Here is a 6,000-nt window from a genome sequence, read left to right as displayed (position 1 = left end):
TGACAGCAGCCTAGCCAGATGATATTACCATTACAAAATTCTACTCTACGAGCCATTTTAAGCTAATGAAGCCACCTGGAACTGGCAATGACATAGCCATTGAGTCAAACAAGTCAAGGGTGGACTCAAAAAACTGCACCATTGGGCAGAACCCCCAGTGACTGACAGCTGTCATGCACTACTCAAGATCCATATTGGACAGCGGCTTCCAGACTAGGCAGCCAAGATGATGCTGGAGGATAACAGATGTCTGATAGAAAGGGATAAAAGGCAGTGAAGTGTGACCCTCATTGGTCCCTTCTCATCCAGCACCCAACCTACTAAGACAGACGGACAAGCAGGCGGCCCCCTTCTGGAGAAGACATCGCCTTGGAGGAAGCTGACCATTGGCAGCAGACTCCACTGCCCCAGAAAAGTATAAACCAACATCAGTGCTACACTACTATTGCAACAATTGCATGTATGAGTGTAGCGTATCAGTGTGTGCTAAGGTGGCCAGTACCCCTCATAACTCAAAGTTTGCATTTATGACTTCATTGGTAACTTCACATCCCATACAATAAATTAGAATTTATTATGATCTTGTGAGTTTGTCCTTTGTAGCCAACAATAAGATCAACTCCAGAGCTGTAGGTTGACCTCTTTAATGCAGGTGTTGTGATGCTGACCATGACAGCTGACTGGGAGGATCGATGACAAGACCACCTGTGCCCCTGCTTCATAAGCCTGGCCCCCAGAGCTCTGTAGTCACTCATGATATGGTTCAGACTACTCCTGGCTACATCATTTGTGCCCACATGGATGAGGACCACTGGATAGTAGTCAGAGGGCCAGATCAGGTTAGGGATCTTTGCAGTGACATCCCTGATCCAGGCAACGGGCAGGCAGCATACCCCCTATCCCATGGGATCCAAGTGACAGATGAGTCCCTCCATTCCACTCAGGAGGGAGTCACCCACCATGATAACTCAGTGTCTCTTCCTTCAGCTGCCCGACTGACCCTCAGCCTGCATGGTGGTGGTTGTGGATTCTTCCACTGTACTCTTCTCCAGCGCTGCCAGACCCCCATATCTGTTCCCCAGTTGCACTGGAGAAGGGTTCACAGCAGCATGATGTCTGCCTCTGGAGGTGACCATCTTCCATTCCTCTGCATTGGGTCCCTCCTGTGCTGTCTCTTTCCACCAAATGATTGATCCTGAAGAGAATGAAAGTACCCATCAATCTCATCCTCTGCAGTTACAAAAACAAAGCATGCTGTGTATATAGTCAAGTAATAAATAAGGGGAGGAAATCTCAGTCTGATAGAATAAAAGCTGACATGATAATTTGGATTGGATTCATGATAAATTCTCTTCGGGATGTTCATGCATAAGCAAAGAAGGAGTTAATGTCAGCTGGGGAGCTCAGTTATTATGCATGGTGTATTTTATTCAGCCACATAATGGATTTAGTGGACACACTAGCAAAGGATTTTGTTTTCCCCTAAAATGTGGAGGGATAGTAAAATGTATTTTTGGGGAAGTCTTGAATGAGAAATAAATTCAGCTGGGAAAAGTGAATCTAGAAAACATTCAAAAGACATTTCTCCCCTCCCCTGCTGACCACTATTTTCTTCAGGTGAAACTAGGTAACTATTTGTTGAATTGGACAGAATATTTTTCAGTAGATTTTGCACCCTCCCTCCCCTGAAAAAAAAAATCATGTCAAAAATATTTTTCTCAGTTGTAGTTCTCAATCATAAAAGAAAGCAAAGGCAACAAAGAGAACCGTGAATGGCTCTTGCCCTTTTTCCTTATCTGCGCGATCTAGAACCTGAGGCATAAATGACCTAGGTTTTCCATTTGTTATGCTAATATACACGATGTCTTATTCTACACACAACCAGTCATTTTGTTGACTGGCCTCCAATTTACTGTCAACCATCACAATTAACTGCAGTCACTGTCACAAACAATTTGGTAGCTGCACATGTGTATTTACTCAGTCCCAGCTGCAAGTGCATGGTCCCATATGTCTCATTTGATTATCCATCTCCCACAAAAAGGCTTCTGGACAGAGGTTTTTGGAAACACATGTTAATAAATACAGTGATCCATCTCAGATCAGGCAAAATTTCATCTTCCTGTTAAATTAACATGTCTTGCATACTTTTGTATCTCCTAAAACCCTGATTGAGAGATCAGACCTGCTGATGCGTTACTTTATGCAAAGGTGCATCCTCAGAAAACTGGTCATTGCCACAAGATTACAACTGTCCAGATTTTCTGAGAACATGTTAACATAAACTAGAGTGCTATTTACTACTAGAAAAAGTGTGAATGTACTTGACAAGTGCTTGTGCTGAAAAAAAATAGTGCTGTATGTACGTACTGAACTGTGTAATTTTTACTGTTAGCACCAGATCACATTTAATGTATTCTGTCTGTGCTGAGTTGAAGACAACAATTTGAGCCATAGCTGCTATCCCTTCAGCAAGAAAGAAAAGCATATCCTGTTAGTTGTGCCAGTAAATTTCAGCTACTCTATTAACTAAATAGCTAGAAAATCAGAGGCTAAGTAGTATTCCATGTCTTGATGTGGAGTAGATTTTAGACTGTCACCAACATGCTCATACCAGATTAAGAATGGTTTTCAGTTAAAAAAAATAAAACTGCAAAAGATGATATATTTTATTATGAACAACTCTGAGTTTGAACGCCTGTAGAGCACATTACTGTCTGACCATCTGTAACCATATCTAAATTCTCCACTTCACCCCTACCAGTTTTATGAATTGTTCCTTACAATAAACAATTCTCTCACAGGTTGTTCTTTTGTTTTATGAATGAGCCCAGAATATATACTATGGTACTGATCATTCACTGCCTTCAATTATGATTAGTTATTTATATCTATTCCAATTTGCTTTTGGAATTTTGATGGATCAGTTTCACATTTGCTTTATACAGCTGCACAAAATGCAAGGTCATAGACAACCAGGCCTGTGAACAGCCCTATCTTGTGGCTTACATAGGACAATATCTTCTTAGATCAAAAAATAAAATCCACGCTGCACAATATAGTTGCAATATGTACTTTTAAAAAATATTAGACCCTTTAGACCTTTTTTATTACAAAAAATGTAGCCCTTGAGAGAGCTGTTTCTCCATGTGCATGGGGTATGTGGTGAGTATTCCCACAGGAAACTGGCCTACTCTTCAGTGAGAGAAGCTTACACACACAGAATCATAGAAAATTAGCTTTGGAATGGACTAGATGACCTCAGGAGGTCCTGTTCAAAGCAGAGCCATCCCCAATTAGATCATTCCACCCAGAGCTTTGTCAAGCAGGGCTCAAAAACCTCAAAGCATGGAGAGTCCACCATCTCTCTCGGTAACCTGTTTCAGTGCTTCACCATCCTCCTAGTGAGAAAGTTTTTCCTGATATCCACTCTAACTAGAGCTGTGTGAAACACCATCATTTCATTTTGATATCCATTTTGCCATTTTGAAGGGACAGTGTTTTCTTTCATTGTTTTGTTTCATTTTGAAGCCCTGTCCCATTTCATTTAATCTAAACTGTTTTGCCGTTTCAACACATTTCCATGTTTCACCCACAGGCTGTAATGGGGAATCATGAAAATGCTTTAAAAATTATCATTTCTTGCCTGATTTCAATGAAAATTGCACAAATGGTAGATCCTTCTGAGAGCATGAAGCCTCCCAAAATTCAAGGAGATAGGTGCAGAGGTTTCTCAACACCTGCACCTCAAACTTCAAAAAGCAAAACTTGTGACACTTGCTGGCAGTGGCAGCCTCCTAACATCTGGCCTGATCCAGGGGCCTGCACGCCTTGGAGGGCTGTGAGGCTGTGGTGGACTCTTCCTGGGAGTGTGGGCCCCAAGATCTGTGCTGGATGACAGGAGGCTGCTTCCTGGGACCAGCTCCTAGAACTGGCATTGAGCGCAGCCTGTGCCCAGCGCCCGGGAAGACTGATGCTTCCACTGGCCCCAGGCGGCAGCAACAGCCTCCTGTCATCCAGCCTAGTGTCAGGAAGCAGGGGAGAGCCAGGGCTGTGCTTCAAGTGGCCCTGAAGTCCCATGGAGCTCAGCCTGGTGGTGGGAGGTGGAGCACAGCCCTGGCTCTCCCTGCCTCCTGCTGCTGGGCTGCCCTCTGTGGGGCTGGTGGAGCCGACTGGAACACAGCCCGGGCTCTGCCCACCTCCCACTGCTGGGATGCACTCGATGGGGCTCCACCAGCCCCAAGGAGTGCAGCCCAGTGGTGGGAGGCAGAGAAAGCCAGGGCTGTGCTCTACCTCATGCTTCCAGGCTGAGCTCCAATCAGCCCCATGGAGCTCAGTCCAGTGGTGGAGGGTGGAGAGAGCCAGGGCTAAGCCCAACTCCCGCCACTGGGCTGAGCTCCAGGAGGCTGCAGAGCCACTCGGAGTGTATTCCTGGCTCTCCCCTGCCTCCCACCACTGGACTGCCTCAAAACTCAAAATGTTTTGAAACTTTCGAAATGTTTTGAGTGCCCTCATTTCATTTCAACACTGTTTCAAAGCTTTTTGTTTCATTTTGATTTCACTGGTTCTAAAATGTGTTGAAACAGCTTTGAAACAAAATGCGTGGTGAAATTTCATGGAGCGCTAACCCTAACCTCCCTTGCTATGTGGGTATGGAATAAAGCCTTCCTATTCCCTTCAGAGTTACGCTGTCTATTTTCCTTTAATAGGAAGAGGCACATGTTAGTGTTTGTGTGATCAAGACTGTAGCTAATAATTGGGAAGCTGAGGCACAGGTGACCGTTGCTGCAATGCAGTTCCTAGCTAAACAAAGGGGACCTGAGGCAGAAATACAGTCCACAGTAAGGGAAACTTGCCCCAGAGTGAGAAAACAAAAAATATATGCATATGGCTCCATGAATTTTTCTAGGACCTTTTTTAATCTTGTTTAATTTAATCTGCCTCTACAACTTCCTGTGGCAATGACTACCGATAATTTAACAAATTCCACGAGTGCTATGTAAAAAGTACTTGTTCTCTCTCTTGTTTGCTTTGAACCTGATTCCTACCAATTTCAGTGAGTGTTCCATAGTTCTTGTATTCTGGGACTTGGTGAATAGCAGTTTCTCTATTCATCTTATGTACACATTTCATGATTTAATATACCTTTATCATATTTACTCTCAGCCCCCTGATTTCCAAACTGAAAAGTCCTGGCATTTTCAGTCATTCCTGGTATGACAGATGATCCATAAAGCAGAAACTTAAGAAAACATTAGATCTAACATAGACCTCCAGAAAAGGTATGTCAGGAATCCCTTTACCCTGATGCAAGCCATAAGTGATTCAATGATCCCTTCACCCTGAAGCAGAAGTTACTGCTGCTTAGTTAAGAGGATTACCGTATGTGGTAGATTACTCTGATGTACTCTTATGTACAGCAAAGATAGACTCAAAGGAAGGTATGAGCCTGTGAACTTCTCTGTATGCTGGCTGGTTCATGAGAAGTACTGAAAGCAAGAGAAACAGAAGCTTATGCCACAGAAGATGTATTTGCCTGTGCCAGAGTGAGAGACAGAGGCAAGTCTCTCTTTCCACTATTAACCAACTGCAAGGAGTGCCATGGCATCCAAGAAGAAAACTTTACATTAACAGTGTGGCCATCTTCAATTTCATGCCATAATGGTGCTCTTGCAGTGGATATTTTACATTTGGAAGTTGTCTGCCTTCAGTCAGGGCCATGCTTAATTTATTGTTATGGAAAAATTAAGAACTAGAAGTTTCATTACAGTTGCATACGTCCTTCTTCTGTGTAATAGGGTTTTTTCCCTCAAATATATGGATGCTGGACTGGACCTTAAGCTCTTTGGGCATCTGCCACAGCAAGTTGTTCTCATAGCTCATCTTGCATTGGCAACCTGAAAGAATGAAAGCAGGACTGACAAGGGTGATTCTGAAGTAATAGTCTATGTTGAAAATAGCATCTCTTTTAGCTGCTTCTAGGTACATTTTCTAAATTTG

This window comes from Crocodylus porosus, unplaced genomic scaffold (genome assembly GCF_001723895.1).
Source record: "Crocodylus porosus isolate Cpor-Errol unplaced genomic scaffold, CroPor_comp1, whole genome shotgun sequence".
NCBI classification, from domain to species: Eukaryota; Metazoa; Chordata; order Crocodylia; family Crocodylidae; genus Crocodylus; species Crocodylus porosus.
The sequence above is the reverse complement of the archived record's forward strand: the minus strand, read 5'-3'. Positions refer to the sequence as shown.